The sequence below is a fragment of the Phyllostomus hastatus genome, unplaced genomic scaffold, assembly GCF_019186645.2.
Source record: "Phyllostomus hastatus isolate PE091 unplaced genomic scaffold, TTU_PhHast_1.1 phas_scaffold_78, whole genome shotgun sequence".
Taxonomy (NCBI): domain Eukaryota; kingdom Metazoa; phylum Chordata; class Mammalia; order Chiroptera; family Phyllostomidae; genus Phyllostomus; species Phyllostomus hastatus.
In genome coordinates this window covers 27,031,942-27,058,198 of record NW_025334041.1, presented here as the reverse complement: position 1 = coordinate 27,058,198, position 26,257 = coordinate 27,031,942, and the positions used below count along the sequence as shown (strand labels likewise).

The 26,257-nt window shown below is 42.7% G+C and overlaps 1 long non-coding RNA gene across 1 annotated transcript; it reads left to right on the top strand.

The window, feature by feature from the left end:
- The first annotated feature begins 2,963 nt into the window (after positions 1–2,963).
- LOC123811948 lies at positions 2,964–24,609 on the top strand. The gene is made up of 5 exons (XR_006784466.1): positions 2,964–3,097; positions 3,718–3,905; positions 5,929–6,124; positions 20,337–20,518; positions 24,154–24,609. It is a non-coding gene; the product is annotated as an uncharacterized LOC123811948 (long non-coding RNA).
- The last annotated feature ends 1,648 nt before the right edge of the window (positions 24,610–26,257 follow it).

Genomic DNA, 26,257 nt, shown 5'->3' with positions numbered 1-26,257 from the left:
TATAGTCAGGAAGAACATTCAGCTACATATAGTGTAGGGCGGTTAAAGTGAAAACACCCCTCCTATAGTGACTGGCTCCCAGGTGCTGATCACACTTGGTGCTGAGCACCATGAGCCCCCAAAGAAAGGATGCTTCCTCACTGACTGAATGAAAGATCCCATTGGGCCCAGGCCCATTCTCATGTTCCTCTCTTCTGCATCTAAGCCTCCTGCAGGTAAACCTGATTATGGGAATGCAGGGTGCCTACTCACAGCCCTCAAACACAAGGGATCCTGGGGAAGTTTTTGTTTTTATTTTCCCTTGGAAAGACAGATTCACAATATGGGAATGTATCACAATGCAAAGAAGGTAATCAGAAGATATTAAAAAGTACAATTAGCCAAAAACATGTAACTTAACTTATGCATAATAAATCTGGTATATCCTACAGCAAAAGGTAGTTCTAGTTATCTTGTTAAAAGTTATTTTTGTCCATCAGCGGACACTTAGGAGGTTGTTTCCATATCTTGGTTATTATGAATAATAATGCTGCAGGGAACATGGAGGTGCGGATCTCCCTCTGAGATAGTTTCCTTCAGGCACATACCCAGAAGTGCACTGTTGGATCATAGGACAGCTTTATTTTTCATTTTTTGCAGAACCTCCATACTGTTTTCCATAAGAGCTGTGCTAATTTACATTGCACCCAACAACGGGAATATCAAGGATTCCCTTTCTCTGCATTCTCATCACCACTTGTTAGCACCTGTCTTTTTGATAATAGTCATTTTGACAGGTTTGAGGTGATGTCTCATTATGGCTTTGATGTGCATTTCCCTGATTAATGACATAGAACATATTTCATGTACCTACTGGCCACTTGTATGTCTTTGGCAAAATGTCATTTCAGGTCCTCTGTCCATTTTTGAATAGTATTTTTTGTTTTTTTGGCTACTGAGTTGTAAGAGTTCCTTATACATTTTGGATGTTAATTGCCTTAACAGATGGTATGGTTTGCAAATATTTTCTCCCATTTTGTAGTCTGCCTTTTCATGAATGGCTAAAAAATATTGTGTATATAGATAATGAACTATTATTCAGCCATAAAAAAAACAAATCCTGTCATTTGCTACAACATAGATGAAAATGGAAGACATCATGCTAAATGAAATAAATTAGAGCAGAGGGAGACAAATAATGTACGGTATCACTTATTTGTGGAGTCTTTTTTTTTTTTAAAGGACCAATTTCATAGAAATAGAGTAGAAAGATGGTTTCCAGGAATTAGGGGGTAGGGGAACTGGGAAGATGTAGACCAAAGGGTAGAAATGTTCAGTTTTAAGATGAATAAGTTCTTAGGATCTAATGTTCAGACTGCTTAGTATAGTTAATAGATATCATATACTTGAAATTTGCTGACAACAGATCTTGAGTTGTTTTTTTTATCACCACCCCTCCCCAGCCAGGAGTTAACTCTGTTATGTGTTGTGTGATCACTTCACAATATATCCGCTTATCAAACCATCACGTTGTACACTACATACATACAATTTTATTACTTTTCCATAAAGCTGAACAATTTTCTTTAAAATCTTACTGTCGTATATTAATCAGAACTTAGTTGTAGAAAAGAGGAACCATTCTGGCTAATTCAAGTCTGCTGAAATTTAATTCAAAGATTAAGTGGCCACACACTCACTCACGTGAGGGTGAGAGGGACAGAGGGTCAGCTGAGCTTCCAGGAATGCCTGCACTACCACAGACGGGGCCGCTACAGGGCTGGCGCCCCCGCTGCCCTCAGGGAGCCGGGGCTCTGCTGTAGTGCTGGCTCCAGGGTGAGGTCTTTCAGCATCTGTGCCAGCAAACTGGCTTCATTCACTGCCCTCTACACCCATCAAACGCAGGTCTGGATGCTGAACTTTCCCTGACAGCTGAGGAGAAAAATCACGTGCCTTCACAATGTGCTCAGCAGTGGAAAGAAAGCAAGCAGTTCAACCTCTGCTTTCTGCCCTCCTAAGCTTAAGGTGCAGAAAATGAGTTACATGCAAACCAGAACTGTAGGTCTGGGAAAGTTGCCTTGAACGTTTGTAGCATGCGATGAAGCAAACAACACAGAGGCTGGAGTGGATCACAGTGAGCTATCTGCAAGATCTGCCTCATTTTGTTGAGCTCTTGGACAGTTGGGAAAGGTCAGTCTTACCAAGAGTTAGTAGCTTTTGCCTAATAAATATCTAAGGAAGTTAGTGCTCTCCATTGACACTCAGGCTTCCAAATCATTAAGTTGTCCAAGTCTACACGGTGAGGAAATAGAAGAGCTAGGATTGAACTTAAATTTTCTGCTTCCAAGGACAGCACTCTGTCAACTCCTCACTGTCCAGGCTGTGGCACAGCTTGGATAACTAGCCTCACCTCTCTCTCTCTCTCTCTCTCTCTCTCTCTCTCTCTCTCTCTCTCTCACACACACACACACACACACACACACACACACACAACCATTCATTTGTACATGGCAGATTTTTCTTTACCTTCACCTCAGACTTGAACCTTAGCTTAGGTCATGAGGCAGGAAACACACAGGCCCTTAGGATGTGGACTTGTTATTGTATCATTTGCTGATACTGAAACTGGCAATATCCCTGCTATAATGGAACAAATGGGACCATAATTGCACTGCAAAATCACGATGACTACACAGTCACTCATGATCATGAATATGGCTGCGACACTCACCCTCTCTTCTGAAATAGTGGGGGCTTCCGCCCAAGACCACAGCCCATTTTTCCTGGGAGTGAAGCTTATTAGTAGCTATAATTTAGATACTGCCCCTTATAAATCATGGTGTATTCTTAGCACATCTAATGAATGAGATTTATATTTAAGTCATCAGAGAGCAATGTATAATTGCTAAATTTATACTTATATATAATAATTAGCAATGAATGAAGAACTTATACTATTGCAATCCGTGTTTTGCAGGATATAGAAAATAAAAAAATGAAATTGACTGAAGTTAAGGCTGTTTTGTAACTTCTTCAGAAAGGAGAATATAAATGCTAGAAGATCCGTTGAAATACTCTGAAAGGTGGAATTTCCCAAGAAAACAAATAACCAAGCCAGGTAAAGGCACCCCTAGCTGTTCCGCAGAGCAAGTAAGCTGAACAAAGATGGCCTTGCAGCCATGGGCTTGGAGGTGTGATTTCGAACACCTTTTCCAGTACTTTTAGACAAGTCACCCCAGCTCTGCTGTTGAGGTGGGGGTTGTGGGGGAGGGGTGGTCAGCACCCCCAGACTGCTAAATTACAGCTAACTGCCCCCTGTGAAGCAGCTTCACTCCCTGCAGCTAGAGGAGGAAGAATACTTATGTCATCGTGATCTGCCGATTTGCTCTGTGGATTTCTGGCAGAGTCAAGAGATTCAAGTTTATTTCAAAGTTTTAAGTGAAGAAGCTTTTTTAAGAATAGAGGAAGAAAAGCCTTTAATAACTAAAACAAATCATTAAGCTCTCTAATATGGGAACCATCACCTTAAAAAATAAATATTTGTTACATCTTTACTTTCTTTTTCACACACATTAGCAGGTGAATATGGGCACCAAATTCCATTTCTTTCTTTCCCTGAGCATTTGCTTACTACAGAGCTTAGCATTCAGTGGACACACACCTAGATTCAAACCTTGACTGAGTGGAAATATTAGGGCACAGTTTCTTTAGTTACAAGGATGCCTCTGTTTCCCTTAGATTCTGGAAGTGACGCTCAAACTTCAGTGTGCACCCACACACAGATACCAGGTGCACCCTAGAACTTCTGATTGGCAGATCAGAAGTGGGGCCTGAGGATTTGCACTCGAACAAGTTCCCAGTTGATGCTGATTCAGCTGGTCTGGATATCACGCTTTGAGAACCATGAGATTATAACACTGCTTTAGGTAAGTGAATGTGGTTTTGCAATGATATTACCTGATTTTTCCTGGGAAGTGAGCTCTTCTTCATTATAGAAAATTTAATGATATGGGGCAATTTATTAAATTGCAGATAGCATCAACAAGTTCAGAATTATGGCTGGTCAACTTGCTGACTTTCATTCAGACAAATGCAGACTTTACCCTGTGCAGCCCTTACCCTGTGCAGCCCAGAAGCTGCAAGAGTTTTTCTTTACCACAAAGAGCATAATGCAGCAGAAGGAATTCTGAGTTTAGTCAGAAAATCTGTAGGCAAATTCCACTTCTTATGACCTTCAGCAGCCCTGATCACATGACCCGCACCTTACCGTCTGGGAACCTTGGTTTCCTTGTCACCAAACAGGGGATGATGCCATCTGTCCTGAAGACCTCACAAATTCTTACAGGCATCGAGTTACATAATGTGTCCTAAAATAACTCATCAACTGGAATACAATAAATAGGAGGTAGAATTCCACTCTGTTCAATAAAAAATAAGTTCAGCCTTGATGAACATATCTCCAAATAAGCCTAACAAAAATGTAACAAAAGGATGAAATACATTTCATAATAATGGCTGACTATATAGAAGAAATTTTAGAAATGATAAACATCTATAATATATGTTACCTCACATACCTAATCTTAAAATGTTTAGTATAATATGTGTTTTAGTCCATTTATTGTCATTAAATCTTTCATGGTTTTAATACCAAGTCATATTTATGTAATATTTTATAACTGTCCCGGGGCTTTCTCTTAAATTATTTAACCTTTAAAACCCCCCAGTGAGGGAGACAGTGTTTTCCCTTCCCTGCCCTCCTTCTTTTAGTTGCTCAGGGTAACAGAAGCTCCACTGTGGAGTCTTGTAAGTTCTTTCATCTTGCAATGCCTGTGGGCATTATTGAAGCATGTGAGATGACTCCAGCTCTGGGGGAATAATTCTTTTTTGAAGTTTATAAAGCTGCTCACCTTTCCTTCTCCCGAGAATCTTCTATGATTTCACATAACAACCCCACAACCCCAAACAATGTGGAATTCTAGAGAGGCAGAAGGAGAGCTTTTGGTTTTTCTTTCCTGTGGTCATGGTGCCCTTATTTTGGTTCATGGTCTCTTGGAACAGTTGTCCTGGACAGTCAGCATTACATATGTCCCCAGATGGCCCTGAGTGCTTCTGGATTCTTGGTTCTGAGGATTTCCTCTCCTCAAATTCATAGGTGTCTTCTGTCGCCTAGTATCCTAACATATAAACATGAGGAGCACTAGACCCACACAGCCAACAGGGAGAAGCTAAAAGGTTAATCTCTGACTATATCCTACACACACACACACACACACACACACACATAGAGGCAAAATGGCAAGGAGAGTGCCTCAGATACCCGGAATATGAGATGAGAAAACGAATGGCATCAGATCAGCTGTTCTTCATCATAAGGATTCTCACCAGCAGAATAAAACATGGAGTGAAGAATAAACCAAGTAGGTAGAGTCCCTTGAAATGGGTTATCAGCACCTGTCACATCACCTCTATCCTCCTTTGAGAGCCCAGCTAACCTCGTCCCTACTGCATGAACAAGGAAAATGAAATGATAAAGTGGCAGAGTGAAGACATATCTGGTGACAGTAACCCCATGTTTTCCCATGTACAGTGAGGTCCCTTTCATCTGTGACTACTGCTATGCACCATATCTTAAGGTATGAACTGAGACAGAAGGTGTCTGAGACTCAAGTGTCCCCTTGTAAAAGAAGTGACCCCAAGCCTGCTCAACCAAAACACGGCATGGGTGTTGGATGGCTAATAAGTGACTGTGTGAGGAACGACCCCAGCTCCATGACACCTTAACTGGATTTCATCAAGATCGTGACTCCTCCCTCTCTCGGGCTGGATTTCCAGTCCTGGGCTTGCTGCCTGTGGTTACACTCAGCTGGCATCCTGAAGATGTCAGCTGGGTGAGGGATGAAAAGCTGTTTTGCTCCTAACCCCACCTTCCTTTCTTTTTTTAAATAGCCTGCTCAAAGGGGTGCTTGGGTGCTAGTGCTGTCGTGACCCAGATCATTGAACCTCTCTGACATCCCGTTTTCTCAGCTCTACAATGAGAGTAAGATGGATGATTTTCAGGGACCTAGTCACACTCGATTTCAAAGGATTTTGAGGAGCCTGATGCAGAACGTTTTGTGCCACTTACATTTTTGGTTCCCTACATGTAAGTATTTTTATGTGAGACTAACCATATTGGCTTACTTCCTGACTTATGATTGGCTATTACCCCTCATTTTTTACTGAATTCTAACCAATATGAGCTAAATTTTACTGAGTATTCACTGTGTGCCAGTTACAAGCTTTTTACTACGTGCAGTTGTTTTATCCTCACCACATTTCTGTGGGACTTGTCCTTCCAGCACGCCTGTTTTTATTGATGAGGAAGCAAAGCCAAAGTGATGGGAAAGAACTTGCCCACAGCCACAGGTAGAAAGCAGTGGAACCAGGATTAGAAACCAGGGAGTTTGGTTCCAAAGCCCGTGTCATAAATTGCCATCCATTTTGCCTCACAGAGGTTCAATCTGACTATAAGTATCTGTTTAGAATTTCAAAGTTAAACATATAGGAGAACTTGAGCATTCTTATCGCAAATAAGGCAGCACATTGAATGCACCAAAACTCATTTATCTTAAAACATCCCTCCCACAAGCACGCACTCCCAAAGTGGCATGCTGTTCAGGTTAGAGCATGGACTCTGGAGGAGAACTCATCCTTGCAAAGGATGTGCAGGAGAGAAACTAGGCTTGGTGGGTCACTGGGTAACACTGAACTGTCCAAATTCCCCTTCACGTCAAGAGCCTCCTTTCCCCCAGAAAAGAAAATAATACCCAGCATTTCACCCATCATCGGTCACTTCATCCAGTCTTGGAAGTGTGCAAATTGAACTCAGAAGGTCATTTCCTCCTTTGTCCTCCAGTCCCCGAGGCTGAAGTGTTCCCTCAGACAACAAGATGCCATTGGCCAGTGCTCTTTCAGCTTTTTCAGGAATCAGGAAGCTTCAGAACTAAGAAGAGAACCCCCACTGAGGAAAGGCAGTGAAGAAGCAGTGGGCTGCACTGTACATCTTTCCTCTGCTGCTGGTAATAGAGCCCAGAGATGGGAGCATCATTTCCCTTCCCTTTTTCCAGACGGAAGTGAGGAGCATTGGGGTTAGTGCTGGCAAAGGTCTGAAAGGGCCTGTGTGCTGAACATACAAACAACCTTTGCCCAATCAGGGGTGTCCAACCTGTGGCCCGTGGGCCACATGCGGTTCAGGATGGCTATGTATGTGGCCCAACACACAAAGTAGTAAATTTACTTAGAACATTATGAGTTTTTTTGTGATCATGTGTTGCAGTGTATTTAAAGTGCGGCCTAAGACAACTCTTCTTCCCGTGTGACCCAGACGCAACAAAAGGTTGATGCCCCTGAGTGTAAACGCTTGTTGAGATGCCATTAACAGTGAGGAGGGAGCCAGGTTGGCTCAGGCTGGCACAGTCTTCTCCCAAGTCAACACTCCCCATGTAGTAGAAAGAATGGTATCAAGAGCAAATGCTTCAAATATGTGTGAAGAGAATCTAATGCCTACAAATGGCTAAGGGTATTCTTTAGTTTATGAAAGAATTCTCTCTAAATGGGAGAAGCTGGACCCATGAGCAAACCCATCATATAACCTGCTAGGGGGTCACCGGTGATTTTGTGATATGTCTCTGAGAGTAGGACATTATGACATTATGTAAGCAGACAGTTTTGTCATCTTTATGCTTTTGTTCACAGCATTAAGGCTGGATTAAAATACCACACAATGCCTCTCAACCTATTATACCAGATCAACAATGGCAGAAAGCTATTCACGCAGCTGTATGTGAACTGAAATAAAACAGGGGCTCTCTCGTCCCATTTTGCATGCTGCTTTAAATTACATCAGCAGTAAATCATGTTTTATTATACATGCTTCTGCTCAGATGGGGAAGCACAAGAAAAAAAATATGCCAAGAACAACTCACGGTGGATCAGTATCAAATCGATCTTGCCAATGGAGTCCTCCCTACCTGCCCCCACCCCCAGTGTCAATGCCCGTCAGCAGTGTTCACCAAGTGAGTGATTGTACAATAACAAACTCTGGAAGTCATACATTTTACTTTTTTATTGGGGAAAGCTGATGTTCTACAAACAAAAATATTCTTATAAATAGGCAAGAGGATAATGGGAATGAAAGAATTTCAAGTAGGGAGGAGGAAGGTATTCTATGTTGACATGGAACAATACTCCGTAATTGTAACCAGGCAGCATTAAACAAAAGTGCAGCATGTCAGATAGGAGACTGCGGCGGTGGGGGTGGGGGGGTGGGGGGGGAGTGCACAGGCAGTGATAACCACCTGGAGCTCTGCTCTCGGGTAATGCCCCGGTCCAGGCCCTCCCGGGAGACGCTGATTCGGAGGGTCTGAACTTCTGATTTATACAAAAGCTCTCAAGCAGGCTGATTCCCTTTTCTATTGAACAAGCACTGCTCTCAATCCCCACAGTATGATACTTCTTAGTTTGAAAGATAATGAAGGTAATGATATCCACTAGTTCAGCCATTGACACACCCTGAGAAGTAGCCCGAAGACCAGTGCCAGCTCTTGGAACCTGGATGATGAAAAGTGTATTCACACCATTACACAGGCTTTCTCCTTGGCTTTCCGCCACACACTCTGGCTACATTTATTTGGAAGTATCCTGTCATTTCAAAAGGTAGGATAGGTAATTGTCTCTAAATGGTTTCCCTCTACATCACCTATCATGGGGAGTGGCCCTACCTCCTGCTTCGAGTCTTCCTAGACTGAACTTCCTAAGCCCTGTGGCTTCTACCTCTCTAATGGCTCTCAAACGTGTCTCTTCTCTCGTACCAACAACCGTGCCTCAGTTCAGGTTCTCACGGTTCTCCCTCTGGATTACTGCAATAATCTTCTCAACTGATTTTCTACCTTCTGTTTTACTTTCCTCTAGTCCTGTTCTGATAAATTGGATCATTTCACTTTCTCCAAATAAAATGTTTTCATAACTCCCAATTGCCTCCAGAATCCAGTCCGAGCTTAGCACACAAAGTCCTAATTGGCCCCAAGTGTGTGGTTTAAACCCAGGTAACATAAGACATGCAGGCCGGATGCGAGTAGCTTTTGGCACACTGGAGCCCCGCGGCTCCCATGGCTCACTGCCATATCAGTGCTGATATGTCTTCCACTGTTTGAGAGAAAATAGATTTATGGGCTGTCCCCCACTTTTTAAAAATTAATATGAACCCATGACAATACACCCGTACTTCCCAAGCCTGTGGATTAGACTCAATCCAAGGTTGGTCATTTTATACCTGTTTTATAACATGACTAATGTCCGGGAATTTCATAGGACTTTAAACCACATTATAAATACACACAGTAAAAACCTAAATCTAAACTTGCTAAGAGCAGAAAGTTAATTAAACCTTTACTCTCCTGCCTTCTCATTCCAAAGCAATTGTCTCTTCATCACATGATAAAATTCACCTTGATCACAAGATCATTACCTTTGGTAGAACCCTCTTTATCTCTTTTTTGTTTATTATTTCCCTGTGGTAGGGAGACAATGAATGGTGTCCCCAAGAGGAATGCAGACTGCTCTCACATAAAAACAGATGAGACAGAATTGCCCATGAACTTAAGACAGCATGGCCATGAGAGACCATTTGGGATGAAGCTGGAGGGATGCATCTGGGTGCTGGTACTCATGTAGGTGAGCAGGAGTTCATTGACTGATTCCTTGCAGTGATGCCCTGCAGGGCAAGCCACAGTCTACCTCTCCATGCAAAACGTCCCCAACAAGCTCTAAACCTAATGTCCTCATAGACTTCGATTTGGGGTAAATCCGGGTATAGATACATCGATTCTCTCCACATTTTCCAGAGTGGCCACCTCTCTACCTCCCAAACCTCATTTTATATAGCATTGACCCAAGAACATCTGAAATTTCTATGTTACTAATCTTTTTCAATCTTGGGCTGTCTTGAAAATCTGAGGTAATCAATGCTTTCCCCCCAAAAGACATGTATGCAAATAAAGTTTTTTACAATTTGCCTGTCAGTTTTAGTATACATCCATGCACTGACCCCCTAAGCTATCCTATGTAAGGACTCATACCTACAGAATACCCTGATTTATTCCCAAAACAATGATTCTCTATTTACTGTGGGAAAACCCCACAGTAAACAAAGCTGCAAGCATTTATTATTAAGCTTCCTTACTTCGACAAGCACCTTATTTAGATGAGAGTTTTTTTTTTGGAAGAGAACTTCTGGCCTTTTGGCACTTTGCTGCAGAACCCCTAGCTCAGAGCCTGGAGCTCAGCGGCAGAGGTTGATAAAGGTAATTTTACGCATTCACCCAAGGATGTCAGATCCTAGGAAATTAGTCATATATTCCACTAAGGCAAACTAACAAACACATCACAGAATGCTCAAAATAATCAGTCAAGTGGATCAGGAGGCTGTGTGCTCTCCTCACTAGACAGCCAACTTGAGAAACCCACATGAAGACCAGGAAGGCTGCAGCGGAAACATAGCGACCGTGAGCTGGATGGTCTGATGGGCAAACGGGTGCCCCTTGCACCTGTGCCCTTTTGTACACCCTGGGATAGGACTGCCAGGGAGAAGCAAACCGGAGAAGCTTCTTAAGCATGACAAATTTTATCGGATTTTTAATGTTTCTACTATAAAACATAACCACATTAAAGAACACTCTTGATGACATACCCATAATCACTTTAATGCATCACTACCATTACCATTTTGATATGCATCTTCAATCATTTCTTTCCTGTATATACTTGTATCCCAGATATCAGCTCCATTTGCATCTTCCCCTCTATAAGCTCCCCCAAATAAATATATTCAACACCAGGGAGGAACTAAACAAATTTCAGCATGTAAAAAAATTATATGAGGCAGATGTCTCATTTTCAACAAACAAATGAAAAATTTAAGAAAAAAAAGAACAAATGAAAAACAATTTAAGTGGTATATCAATCAACTGCAGTGCTTAGACCTTATTTCAAATACACTTTGAGATGGTTTATATTAGCCTCATTGCGAGCACAAAGCAAAAACCTAGAGCAGATACACAAAAGACAAAGAAAGGGGAAGCAGAGCACAGTACCCTGAAAAATCAATTTACAAAGGCAGGCGGAAAAGGAGAGAAAAAGAAACAACGGAAATTCAAACCAACCAGAAAAAAGTAAGATGGCGTTAGTAAGTCCTTATGCGTCAATAACTCTAAATGTAAAGGGATTAAATTCACCAGTGCAAAGGCACTGAGTGGCTGGATGGCTAAGTAAATAGGATGCAACGACGTGCTGCCTACAACAGGCTCACTGCACCTCTGGGACACACAGACACTCAGAGTGAAGTTATGGAAAAAGACAGTGCATCGAAGGGGAAACTAAAAGCAGAGGAAGCTATACTTACATCGTACAAAACAAGTTTCAAGCCTAAAATGGTAGCAATAGACAAAAAAGGTCCTTGTATAATGCCAAAGGAGTCAGTTCATCAAGATATAACATTATAAATATATCCACACCCAACACTGAAACACCTAATTAAGCAAACACTAACAGATCTGAAGGGAGTAATGAACAACAATACAACAGTAGAATACTAAGGGACTTCAACACCCCGCTTTCAACAATGGATAGCTCATCCAGACAGAAAACCAGCAAGCAAATGATGGACTTGAATTATACATTAAACCAAATAGACCTAACAGACATTTATACAAATTCTATCCATCAAAAGCCAAATACATTTTCTTCTTAAAGCACATACCAAACTTCTCTCAAATACATTTTTAAAAATTTCAGCTTAGAAACATGTTGAGCCAAACACAGAGAGAGCATAGTGTATGATTTCACTCATATAAAATTCAAAATCGGGATGGCGCTCACCTTTGGTCAGGACAGTCACTGCAGGGAGTGGTGGGGCCCAGGTCCTGGTGATACTCCATCGAGGACCTGGGCACATTCACTTGTGAGAATTCATTGAGCTGTAAATTTTGATTTGTGCACTTTCTTTATGCTATACAATAAATAGTTAGGTTCATGAACTAATATGAGCATTTTTATCTGATAATACTAAGGAATTGCTGGGAATTTTCTTCATTGATCATAATACTGGGATTTTTTTGTCAAAAAAGTCTTATGTTTTAGAAGTATATACTGCAATATTTATGGATAAAAAGTAGGGGAAGAGGGAAAAGGGGAACCTGGAGTTTAAATGGACCGTGTATTGGTAACTGTTATATCCAGGCGATGATTACTTGAAGGTACATTAGCTATTCTTTCATATACACTTGAAATTTTCCCTTATAAAAAGTAATCATAGAATCCCCTTCGGGCACTTACCCTTGCCCAGTTCCTCCTCTCTGCACTGCCCTGGGGTTTTCACCTCCCTCCCTTCTTCCACCACTGCCTGGCCTGAGAAACCAGACCTCTTAATCTACTGTAGCTCCCTTCTCAAAGCAGTGCAGCTCACTGGGACTCTCTGAATCTGAAATCCAGCACACTATACAGGCCCCTTGAAAGCTCAGCCCCAGCCAGAAGTGAGTTTATAAAAACAATAAAAAGGTGGGTCTTTTCTAGAAAGGAAGGTCCTATTCTAACTGCTAAGAAAGGAGATTTCCTTCCTTCCTTCCTTCCTTCCTTCCTTCCTTCCTTCCTTCCTTCTTTTCCTTCCTCCCCCTTTCTCCAAATATGCATGTATAGGTAGGATTTGGAAGATACATTATCAAGACATTAGTGTCTTGATAAATCTGAGAAGTATTGTTAATAGCATCAGGAATGTCGTCGTTAACCTTGTCCCAGGGTGGGCTACTTCTCCTGACCACTGATCTAAACCATTCCATAAGGGCCCTCACAAACTTTGATGTCACAGGGTGATCTCTGAAGTTGTCCCCAGATCAGGGAGGGCATCTCTTCGGAGCCTTCAATCCCCTCCCATTGTTGAATTTCCTCTGACAAATTCTACATTTATGGGAGGAGGGGGGAAGAGAAAGCACTTAATCAGAAGTGTCCAACCTTTTGGCTCCATGCTGGAAGAAGAGTTGTTTTTGGGCCACACGTTGAATACATTGTGACATGTAATCACACAAATATCTCATAATGTTTTAAGTGAATTGACGATTTTGTGTTGGGCCGCATTCACAACCATCCTGGGCTGCATGTGGCCTGCAGGCTGCAGGTTGGACAGTTTCTCCAAAGAGCTGGCCACATAAGAACACCACCGAATAGGTTTAAGACTAAATGGAATGGAGGCAAAACATTTATCCAGATGAGATTCTATTAATTTTCCAGGGATGGGGATGATACAAGATAATTTACTTGAATTGGTCTCAAAGCATACATTGTCAGCCTAGAAACAAAAACACACAAATTGGAGTTTGATTTAGGAATTAATAAACAGACATGATTTGGAAGAAATTAAAACATCTATCAACTTCTGTGAAACTCAGGACTGGCTGTGTGAACCCAAATTACAAATGCACTCTATCCGATCCTCCTCTGAGCTCAAGGGTTTCAGTCCCAATGACAGCCCCCCACTCAGCGGGAAGCCCTCAGTTCTATCCCACCAGCATGAGGTCAGCATCCTGCCACCACCAGGTCTGCCTCTGTGTTTCCCACACCTGGACCACCTTTGTTTGCAGACTCTGCCTCCCCGAGCAAACCACCTGCTCCCACGCAGCCACCTGCTCCCTCTGCCCCAGGCCTTCCTCCTGCTAAGGGTCTATCACAAGTGAATCACAAACCCCCCAAATAAAAAATAAAATAAAAAACCTTCTCGAGTGTACAAGCAAGGCACCATTTGAAGTGATTTTAGAATTCTTTGGAGAAATTCACTTACTTCTAGAAAATCTAGACAGAAATAATTGTAAAGCAGGTAAATTCTCCTGGGAGTGCAAGCCAGGGACACACTGGAAGGACATTCTTCAGATTCTTGAGTCGTCTTCCACCTTTTTGTGCTACCTATGACTAAGCTTTCACACAAAGGCGCTGGTATCGATGTTGTAGACACACAGCAGCACAGCGGTTTAGAGGACAGCCGACCAACCACACACATTCATTTCACTTTGAATCGATAGGCAAAGAAATCCTTCTTAAAGGGGAAGGAATTCTAATCTGGTGGTTATCAGCAACTATGCTTTGGGAAAAATCTCAGTTTCCACATGTAAGCAAGGAGGTGACAGGCTCAGAGCAACCCTTTCAATGGCCTTTGAAATGCAGTAAGGCCTTAGTGCACGGCCATACCTCAGGCGGGCTCAGCCCATACAGTTCTGGTTCACTCCCAAGGAGGTAGGTGCATGCTACAGTGTCATATGACAGGCAGTACAGAGCATTCAGAGCACGGGTCTGGTCAGACTGCTGGAGTTTGCCAAACATTCTCTACTTAGGAAACAGAGATAACACCAGCGCCTGTGGCACTGGCTTCTGTGAAGATGAAATGAGTTTGTCCAAATAAGCTCCTAGAACAGGGCCCCCTGCCTCACAGCCAGCATTCGGTAAATGTCAGCTATTTTGGATTGAGGGCGTAAATACCCAAAAAGGATGATGATCCCAGTGTGCTATTAAAAAAAATATTTAAAGGAAAATTCCAGGGAAACATGAGAGTCGCACTTTCAATGAGTGGATCAGAACTCATTTTAATGGAGCACAAAGAGAAAGTCAGATGGTGGGGGAAGGTTGTACGGCAGAGTGGCAGGGTGCTGGACCAGAGTTAACAGGTCTGGGGGTAAGTCCTGGGTCATTTCTGCCTCTGTGACTTGGTATCAAGCAACTCATCCTTTTGAGTTTATAAGGAGCATTGATCTGTCTGGTTGCTTCTAGCTTAACACTATGATTTGATGCCAGGTACTAGTTAGATCCCTGCTTCCTTGATTAGGTGCATATTAGGGTTTTGTTTTGTTTTTTAAGTGTCACTTTGGGCCCTGGTGCCTCCATTGTCCTCTTGTCAGAGTCATCTTGGCTGATTTAACTATGCTTAAACAATAGCAGACTCAAATCAGCAGTTCAAGAACTTCCCCAAAACACCAACTGACACCAAAGGTAGAATTTGACAAATATTTCTCATAAGATACCAGGATATTTGTCTTCCATCTTCCTTAATAACATTTGCAGTGATAAATATGTCCTCTATGGGGTTCCCCCCCCCCCCGCCAGCCTAAATATATCATTTGTGGAGACCCAGTCACTGTGTGGACCAGTTTCCCTTGCTGCAGACTGCCCACATGGCCAGGCCATTGGTCAGGGCCATGCCGCCACCGTGGCCTCGCAGCGGAAGAACACTGAGTTCCGCGAGAACAGGAGCCCTCGCTGGCTTCCCGAGTGCCAGTGTGCACCCGCTAAGTTGCAGCCCAGCCAGCAAGAGGATTCAGGTTACTTAACCCAACAGCAAGGGTGGCAGATAGAAGGAAAGATTGAAGCTGACAAGCTAACTCTCATACAAAGTATGCCTTCACAAATAACCTCTAAAGGGCACTTAAAACCACCTTTCTGAAAGGATTTTAAAAAACCCCTCAATCTTGACATACATTGATATTTTCTTCAGCTAATTCCCTTGAAGAGGCAGTGCTCATTATCAATTCAAAACTGAAACTGATGCACTCACCAGGAAGGATAAATGAAATCCCATAGACATTATCATGCAAATACAGTCTTAAAGCTCTGCAGTTATAAAAAAATGTTCAGTTGTATATAACATCTTGGCATTTCCATGCAAGACACAAATTTATAGACTATCAGACTCACTTATGGAAAAATCAAGCAGGGCTATCATATTTTTAAAATACTATAAATGGATATTGAAAGAATCAAAAGGCAAAACCTGAAGTATGCATGACACATATTCTTCAGGTTTCCATACATATTATTTCAGGGGAAAAAAAAGTAGCTTAGAAAGCCCCAGATCGAACACAAAGGTTTAATATTCTTGGTGAGGGAAAACTAACCAGCACAACAGATCTAGGTAAGGAGGGTATAAAAAGCACAAGAATTGGAAGAAATCAAAGCTAACTCGGGCCAAGATTCTGCCACCCCTGTAGTGAGGAGCGGGAGGAGAGAATGGACAAAGCACTGACATACAAAGTGGAATGGGAAAAACACCATCGAGGCACCACATGCTTGCAGGTGGTTGTGTTAGATGCGAGATTAGATTTGGGGAGACAACATATTATGTGTGTAAAATGTTATTTCAGCTCAGTATTGAAAGAGATGTAGGGTATAGCAGCAAACATGCGAATGGGAAGAGGCTATCTCAGGTGACAGTCCTACCTGAAAACATGGAGGAGTTGGCCTGAGAGTGGAACACCGTGGGCACCTCAGCCTGCGGGCTGGACACCTGGACTGGAGGTGCCCTGCAGAGCGTGGGTGCTCAGGGACAGCCCCGGTTTAGTCTTTATTCTACAGACACTGTCCCTCTAGCAATGTTTATGTCACTGTGAGGCACTGAACCATCTAGAGTTAAAGCAACTGAAGTTGAGCCCTTGAACTGACTAGAAAAGAAGAAATTAAAGATGTGAGGGAGAGGGGATGGATGGAGACATGACACAGGAGTCAGGAGGAGACGGGATTCCTGGGCTGGGACGGAGGTTCCTGTCAGAAGGACCATCGCTGCTTCCTCAGCGTGGAGACTGGCAAACTTTCTGTCAAGGGCCGGATGGTAAGTACTCCAGGCTTTGCAGGCTACCTGTTCTCTGTCCCATCGCTTCCCCTCTCCCACTGGGTTGCAAACACAGACAATACAGAAATGAACAAACATGGCCAAGTTCCAATACAACTGTTTACAAAAACGGGTGGCAGGGTGGGTTGTCTGGCCCACGGGCCACCACTAGCTGATTCAGAGAATCAGTCAAGAGGCATAAGCATACCGTGTGTGATTAGTATTGGACAAAACTAAAAGAAATTAAAGTCTGTCTTTGACTTTTTAGTAAAGTAGGAAGCTAGGGTATCCGTTAAGAAATGCAGATAGAGGACAGAAGGGCATGGAGATATCAGAACAGTTACCATGGGGCCAGCTAGGCATGAAACCCTCAGAGAAGCAGTTAGAAGTCTTTAACTTATTTATTTATTTATTTATTTATTTATTTTTACAGAGAGGGGAAAGGAAGGAGAAAGAGGACGAGAAATACTGATGTGAGAGAAACATGGATTTCTTGAATGTGCCCTGGCTGGGGACTGCAACCCAGGCATGTACCCTGACTGGGAATCGAACTAGCCACTTTTTGCTTTGTGTGACAATGCCCAACCAACAGAGCCACACCAGTCAGAAGAGCAGTATTGATTCTTAATGGAGCTAGTCAACAGTTCTGGAACTCAAGTGTAGAAAAAAAAAATCTACATAAGCATTGATCAGCCTGGCACTTGGCTAGTTCTCAAACATTTTTAACCCAAAGGAAAAGATTAAGCCATTATTTATTTCAGTGTACTGACAAGGACTTGCTATTATAAAGTCCAAAAGAGGGGTTTCTTCTTGTCCCAACTCCTAAGTCTTATTCCACAATGCGTGAGTGTCATCTGCACAAACCCAAGCACTGTATTCAGGGGGCAAGCAATTAAGCACCAGTTGCAACCCAAAGGGGGAATGAGAAGGCAACGAATAAACTAATAAATACTTCTCAGCCACCAAGTTACCAGCAATGAAAGCCAAGGAAGACATAAAGAAATGTGATTCTCTGTGTTTCCCGTAGTCTCGGATGCAGAGCCACCCAAGGCAGAGGAAACATAGGATACTATTTCCCCAGCAGTAACTCAAAAGCTTCAGAGGATATCCGACACTGAGTGTTCCAGGAACATAAGGAAATTTGAGATGTAAGAGCAAGCAGCAGGCTCTCATTTAGAAAACGGCTTCTTTTGAAAAATGACTAGGGCTCCTCACATTTGCTGTACGGACCAGAGGCAAGTTCTGGGCTTCCCACACACTGTGAGGCAGAGTGGCACATGCCAGTCACACGAAGCCCAAGACAGGGAAGATTGGCAGGCCCCAGCGGGTACATTTCCATCCCCTTTTAACCATACTCTGGAGGGATGGTCGAGGCTTTCAGGCACTTTGATCAGGGAAGCAGTTAAAAGTATCACGCTGAGCCCCAGATTCACCACAGCTGGAAAGACAGGAATAGTTGCCACCTACTTGAACTCGCTAATTTGCCTAAAACTGACAGAGCAAGGCTTGTCAAAGAGGCTTATGTGGCACATCAGTCTCTCCCTGAGAGGGTTTCCATCATTCGGCCTTCACCCCCGTTGTATTAAGAAGAGCTGTGCACTACGCTGCTCTTTATCATTTGTCACCTCAAACCATCCCTTTGTTTCACTGGATAATAATTCACATTGAGACTCCGCTGTTATACAGTGGGGTTAGAGCTCTCTGTGGTAACGGCAGCCCTAGGCATCAGTGAAGCTTTCAGAGTTGCTTCTGCAGTAAGGAGGTGAGAATCCCAGCTTGAGACCCCAGAACAGTAGTTGACTCCACCACACCACACCTTCTACCCTCCCCACTGTCATCGGGGTAGGGGGTCCCTTTAAGGCCTCCAAATGCCCCTCTGAGCGGGGACAAGGATCCAGAAAAAGGGATTGGAAATCTAAACGTTGGGGCTTAAGATATACATTTTTCTTATTAATTAAACAAGGTTTGCAGCAATCAATGCTTCCTGCCTTCTCAATCTCATTACCATCATTTGCCTTGTTGTTGCAATATACAAAACAAGGCAACACTTACCAGGAGCTGGACACTATCGAGAACGCTCAAGAACGATTGCCCCAGTTTTACAGATGAGAGAATTTCAATTTAGAAAATTGGGGCACATGCCCAAGATCACACAGCTGTGGCAGGTTGGGATTCAAGCCCAGGTGTGTCTGGTCCCAAAGCCTGTGCACTAATCTAGACTCAGGCCAGTGACCTCAGAGTCTCCTCCAGCGAAGGGAGAAGCCACAGTGTATGCACCACAGAGACCCAGCCGGTGTCCTGGCATCATACAGTGCAGAAAGCAGGCAACACGGAAAAATAAAAATACATGCTAGCTAGCTCTTGGGTGAAAAAGAATAAAGTTTGGATTTGGTAGAAGCATTTGTAGTTTGCAAGTTGTTTTCATGTATAAAATCTCATGATAACCTTAGGAGGAAAGAAGGGCATTAACCATTTTCCATTTTTTCTGATTAAAAAGAAAAACAACACATGAAGTTTCTGAAAGGTTTGGATATACACCTAACCTTACATAGCTAATAAATGGAAAGACCAGGATTAGAAACCTGTTTTTCTGGGTTCAAGCCCAAATTCTCCCTCTAATATCAGGATGCTTCTATTGTATGTGCTGCTCACTTAATAGGTCTGCAAAGAAATTTCTCATGTTTTCCCTTCTGGTTCCTGAGACATGGCATTTACCAGTGCTGTAGTCCTATTCCCAGGGAAATGAGTACAAGCTAAAAAAAATAGAGTATAAAACTGTTCTTCACTTGTAAGCAGTAGCTAGATTTAGTTGCTAATGTAAAAGAAAAATGGGAAATCTGACTATATTGTTCCATGTAAAGTCAGTAACTCTAATGCTATCATAAAAACTACTCAAAACAGTCATGGGGATGTAAAGTAGAGTGTAGGAAATATAGTCAACGTTACTGTAACTGTGTGGCATCAGCTGAATACTGGAAACATTGGGGGACCCTCTGTACAGTGTATGATTGCCTGACCACTATGCTGCACACCTGAAGCTAATACAATATAATGGTGAATGTAGACTGTCATTTTAAAAAACTTAAATTTAAAACAAAATTAGGTAGAGCAACACAAGAAGCATGGAAAAGGCGGGGCGGGGGGTGGTGGGTACAGAGGAGCCAGCCAGTCCCTGGGCAGGAGTGCGATGACACACTTGCAATGACTAAGGTCACAGAAAAGCAGCGGGGAGCCAGGCAGCACGAAGGGTGGGAGGCACACACACTTGTCCATGAAGTAAGAAGGACAATAGAAAACAGAAGGGACCAAAGTTAAATACTTCATAAAAACTAAATCTGAGACATTAATCATAGCAACAGTGTAAAAGAGGAGGAAAAAAAGTTGCTAAATGCATACCATTATGTAATCCTGATAGCCTCCTAATTTAGGGGCAAGAGGACTAAAAAAGGAGAGTTGAACCCTGGAAGCTCAGGAAATGACAAAAATATTCGGCATGAAGGAGTAACTCTTCTGAAAGACGGGGCGTATTTCTCCATTGCTTTCTGTATTACTAGTATGTGAACTTGGGTAGGAAGGGCTGGGGGAGGACTTTCTACAATCCTGTCAGTCCCTCTGTTGACAGTTGCTATTTTTTCCTATTGCTATTTCGTTCCTTCCCAGCATCTCCCTTATCTCGTAGGTGAACCAGCTCAGTGGTTACACCTCCTCAGGGCGGCTGCTCCCTCCTCACACTGGAAGCCACTGCTCCAGCTCTGGCGGAGGGAACCTCAGGTCCTGCTGAAAGAGCGGTCGGGGTCCAAGTTTCCCAAAGCCTGACTGATAATGGCAGGCTGCAGTCTAAAGCAACACCTTTGAATGCAGGTAATTATTGCAGAAATTGACAACAAGCCCTAGAATCAAGCAAACAAGGTGGGAGAGCTCTTTACTACCCAGATTTCCGAAAGGGAGGATAGCACCTGCCTGTGGGCTTAAAATTTTTTTTTAAATAGAGAATCTACATCATTGTAATAACAAATAGTGACATACTAGGTTCTACCCTATAATTACTAAAGTCACTAAATTTCAAAACATTTTCATAAAGATCTAAAATGGAACGATACTGTGCACAGAAAGATCTCACAGACCTGTCAAAGGTTTCCACTGCTCTATCCTCACTAAACCCAGTTTATTGTGAAATGTGGTAAGGTTTATTTTTTCCATCTAACCTAAATTTCCTTTTTTAAACTATCTCCCCACAAGGGCATAATCTGTTTAAAGAAATGATATGGATGTTATTATTTTCTGCCAAATCTTTGGAAGATCAAATTTCTGCCAAATCTGGAAGAGGCTCCAGTCTAGGCATTAGTAGCTTTCTGCTTGCTCTCCTTGCAGAATCCGCCCCCCTCCGCCCCCCCGCCAACACACACACATAAGCCAAATCACCAAGATAAATCCAGGCCTTTGCCCTGAACCCTCCAACCTCTTTCCAATTGATAAGCCCCCACATGGCCTTTTCTGAATTCACCCTGAGAGACAAAAATCGCAGGCAAAAAACATCCGGATATGGACTTACTCCCATCTTTCTTCGTTTAAAGGCACATACTTTCAGGTGAGAAATTTCAGGACAAATTTCAAATTCTCTTAATGATTTTTATGGCACTCTTGAAGACTCCCAGATAAAGCAGCACCTCACTTGGAAATTCTCTTTTGTCTGTTGTAAATAACTCTTCCAAAAACCAAACTAGACATGAACAACAGCATTTGCTGATTGCCAAACATAGGTACAGGGTAATAAAATAAAACAAAATCAACTAGAATTATGCTAAAATTATTATAGCATCAACTCTTTGAGTCGCATAGGAAGACATATATTCCAAAAAAGCCACCTTACCTTGTTGGCTGATAAAGAATGATGAGCGAAAGCTTGCGTCTGAATTCTGAGACCGACTTTACGTAGCTGTGGGTTTGGCCCATGGACCAGTACCATAAGCATCACCTGGGAGCTTCTTAGGAATGCAAATCCTCAAGCCCCTCCCCAAGCCTAGGAGTCAGGACTGCTGTGGGGATGGTGGGCCCTGCAATCTGTTTAACAAGCCCGCCAGCTAACTGTAATACTCTCTCAAGTTTGATGTTGTTTGAAACTACTGGATAACAGCATTGGTTTGAAACTAAAGTTAAACAGAAACACCTGTCACTTAGAAATTTTACCATTCCACAACATTCTAAAACAACATCAGGTTTTTTTTCAATGAACTTTTTGTTGTAGAAGTTTTATATTTACCAACTATTGCAAAGATGGGGGTCCCATTCACACATTCACTGCACCCTCAGTTTCCCCAAAGTTAGCATCTTGCATTAGAATAGTACAATTGTCACAATGAATGGATCTATATTGACACGTGATCAACTTACTCTAGCCTACACAGATTTCCTTAGATTTCGCCTTATGTCCTTTTTCTGTTCCACCACCCCATCCTGGACACCACGTTACATTTGGTCGTCATGTCTCCTTGGGCTCCTCTTAGCTGTGATAGTTTCCCAGTCCTTCTTCGTTCTGGTACTGAGTTTTTGAAGGTCTCTTAGTTGGGGCTTGTCTGATGTTTTTCTCATGATCAGACTAGGGTTATGGGTTTGGGGAGGAAGACCACAGTGACATCCTTGCATCACATCAAAGATACAAACTACCCACATGACTCATCACAGACAACATTAATTTGGATCACATGACTAAGGCAGGATTTATTAGGTTTCTCCACCATTAAGTTATTCATCTTCTCTCCTTTCCATACTACATATTCTTTGCAAGTAAGGCAGCCCACACTTGAGGAATGAGGCGTTATGTTCCACCTCCTTGAAGGTGGAGTATCTACTAAATCAGCATCAGAATTTTGCACTCAAAAAAATGAATAAAACCTATTTTGATATTTGAGATGTTTCTAAAAAGAATTAGAAGCCTGAACTGGGTGAATCATCAACATAAGAAAAATAAAAACAGCATGACATGGGAGATGTGGCTGCCAGTGGGGGTGAAATGAGTTCATGCAATTGCAGACTGATGCCAAAAAATGGGGACAGGCCTTCCACACATGGCACTAATGACGACATATGGTCACCACAGCAACCGTCATGTCTTTTTCAGACACATATCCAGGATCTCTTTCCAGTTTAAGTACCACTGCCCTCTTCCTCCAGTAGTTCCCATCCTTGGCTGCACACTGACCATTCCTGGGAAGCTCTGGCGAGGTTGGGGCATCGACATTTAAAAAGCTCCCAGGTGATCTGAATATGCAACCAGGGCTGGAACACCACTGCTCTCAGGGCTGTCATCATCCTCAGGTGGTAGCTTTTAACAAACAAACACTGAGGAACCAGAGATATGAGAACAGGGCAGAATGCAGGTTTCATCGTAGCTGCATGTCCTTCTTAAAACAGCACAGCAATGGTGGTAATTAACTCCACCAGACTGAGAACCTTGCAGTCTCAGGACAGAGACCACACTGAGGAGGGGGTTAGAGAGAAAGCAAATGATATTCAAAGATGCATAAGGCATGCTCCTGCCCTCAAAGCTCTCACCAAATCTAATGATACAATGAAACAGGAGAAATGGAATAGGTATGCTAATGGTGGCCATGGTTGTGGAAGAGTAGTTGTAGTAGTATTAGTAAACAATATTTATTAAATTCTTACTTTAGGCCAGGTCTAAATTCTGTTCCATTTATAACCAAGTGGGGTAGGTACTATTATTATCTCTATTTTTACAGATGAGGAAGCTTACCAAGGTTTCTCTAGTTAAGTGGCCAGAGATAGGTTTCATAACTTGGCAATCCAACTCCAGAGTTTTGTTCTGTATCATTTTCTCCTCCCCTACTTAACTACATCCCAGATCTGCGGGGCACAGGACGGAGAAGTGGTCCAGTCCAGGGATGCTCAGGGAAGGCTCTAAGGAGATAGGTTATAGAAACTAAGTATAAGAAGCGAAGTTAAATGTGGAGTTGTTGTGAAGCACAGTTTGGTTGGCGGCAGGTGAGACAGAGCACTTAATTCAGTTGCTCACTGCCAGGATCAAGGCCTGAGGGAGGAGCACCGGAAGTGGGTCCGGATAGTTGTTGGGCTTGTTTGCAAATTTAATAAAGGCACGTTACCATAGACAGCCAGTGGGGGGTGCTGGGGAGTCTCCAATGTTGGCCAAGATGGCTGCCGGGGGAGGTTCTTACACTCGGTGCCACGAGCTAGAAATGCGAATGGATAGCACTGAAAGCTAGAAAGATGAATGGATAGGGCCCAAGGAAGCCAAACGCTTGAAAGGTAATTGGATAGAAAATAAAAATCCTCCTTTCCTTCTCCCTATAAGAACCTCAGGCTTGAGCAGGAAGATGGGGATGGTCTTTGAGACGAACTCCACCATCCCCCCCGGTTGTGCAGCACCTAAATAAAACCTCTTTTTGTACCAGCTCCTGCCTCATGAGTTTGGCTTCTGTGGTGGCAGGCATTCCAACTTCCGTTTTGTTTGGTTACAGGCATTTATGATGAAGGAAGGCACCGATCCTGGCACCACATTTTGGGTACCTGCCATCATCTTCTCCCTCATCTTCTTTGCCCTGTTCTTTGTGCTAGGAAGTCTGGCCCACATGCAATACATCAATGAATCTTTGACCTTTGATTTCTGAAGGTATCATATCTGCCAGTTGTGGAGCCTCAGCAAGAGATCAGATCTCAGGAGAAGAGTGAGCTCACTGCATTCTTTACCTGGCTCTCTTTCTGAAGCTTGCCTGGGTCTGGCTGTCCCCTCAAATGAAAGTAATTGTTTCTCTTCTTGTGATTTCTCTAAGTGATTCTTTCTCTCTAGTTCCTTACAGTTCTTTCCGGTTTCTTCAGGCCCACGGTTGGTGGCAATTGCTCCCTGTCCACAGCCCAGAGTTGCTTGCCCACACCCTCAAAATATGTAGTTCCTTTGTAAATAAACCCGCCTTTAATTGTCCTAATTTGATTGTGCCATGTGGTTACCATAGAGATTCCCAACATACAAAACTAGGTGCAAATTCTCTTTGTTTTGCTCGTCCCATTTGCCAGCAGTGGTGCCTAGAGGTATTCCTCCACAACCCACATGGAAACATATTTACACATTTAATGCTTCTGCAGCACCAACAACAATTCTATCCACTTGGTTTTCATGTTTCCATAGTAACATGGCATAAGCAAGTGGCCCTAAAAGTGACTCCTGCACAATCTCCTGGTTCCAGCTGATTCCTGCCCACCTAGCATCAAATAGTAATAATAATCAACCAACCATTGTTGGTCAGAATATTCTGCTCCCTGTGTTTAAAAACATTCTCTCTCCTTGAGATAATGGATTAATGTTCTACCTTAGTCTTCTCTCTCATTTGTCAACTTTCCTCTGGCCCTATAGTTTTTTGGTTAAGTGTTTCACCCAGATTTTAAAATACAGACAGGTTTAACTCATATAATTAACATCATATTTATAAAGAATTAAAATAAAATAATAAAACCCCTAATATTCCTTGAAGGTGACGTGGTGGGCACTGTGATTTCAGACTGATGTAGACCTTATAGGAGACTGGTGTAGATAATATCATTACCCCCGTTTACAGGCAGAGGAAGGAAGGCTACATGAGAACAGCTGACATGTTACGGCTCCTGTAAGAGGCGTTGGAAGCCTCGGCTGAGCAGATTATATGTATGTCTACCCACATATCGGCCTTTTCCCTGCTCTTTTTTTCCTTCTTTCTCTATCTTTTCTTCTTTTTCCTCCTCTTCTACTGCTTCCCCCTTCTTTTCCTTGTAATTAATAAACACAACTCTCTGAACACTTGCCATGTCCAAGGCCATGTTCTGTTAGCTGTCTTTGGAGAAACTTCAAAGATATGACTCTTGACTTTGATGGGCTTATAGTCTAGCTGGGCTATGGATCATGTGTCTTTGCCTTTTAATATATATATATGATATAAATATATATATTTCAAAGAAAGCACAGGCAGCACATATGCATAAAAGAGGTATAAATTATGATAATACAATCTTTCAGAAGACAAGTCAATGGCCTGGTTGGGGTGATGAGGAAATGTTCCTTGTGGAAGGTAGAATTTGAGGTAAGTTTTGAGAGAGGGTAGGGTTTACAGAAAGGACATGCTGTAGCATGCTTCAGTTACCTATTTAGGATCCGTATGGAGGAAAGTTGCCTGAGACACTTCAGTAAGGATGCCAAGGCTTTCTCCTTTTGGTCTTACTCTCTCACACTAGAAGTCAGTGAGGATGCATGTGCTTGTCAACAAGGCGGCAAGGGCCCCTGATGACTGGAGGTGGCAGGTTGGGGGTTGTAACTAGAGAAGAATTTGGCCTTACATGTCTAAGCATCTAAGAACAGAATAAGAATGGATTCTTAATGAAAACACAGACTATTACCTGCTACCTTAATTTTTTTTTTAATATGAAAGGTCCTAATGATTTAGTTTGGGCTTTGAAACAACAACAATTGCTTTTCTCCTGGAATGGCAGGAGGTCCAACCAATAATTTGTATGCATAAATTTGACGTTGTCCAAACATCAACTCCCTTGCCTTTTTGTCTTGTGACATACAGAGAGAAAGAGAAGATGTCCCAACAA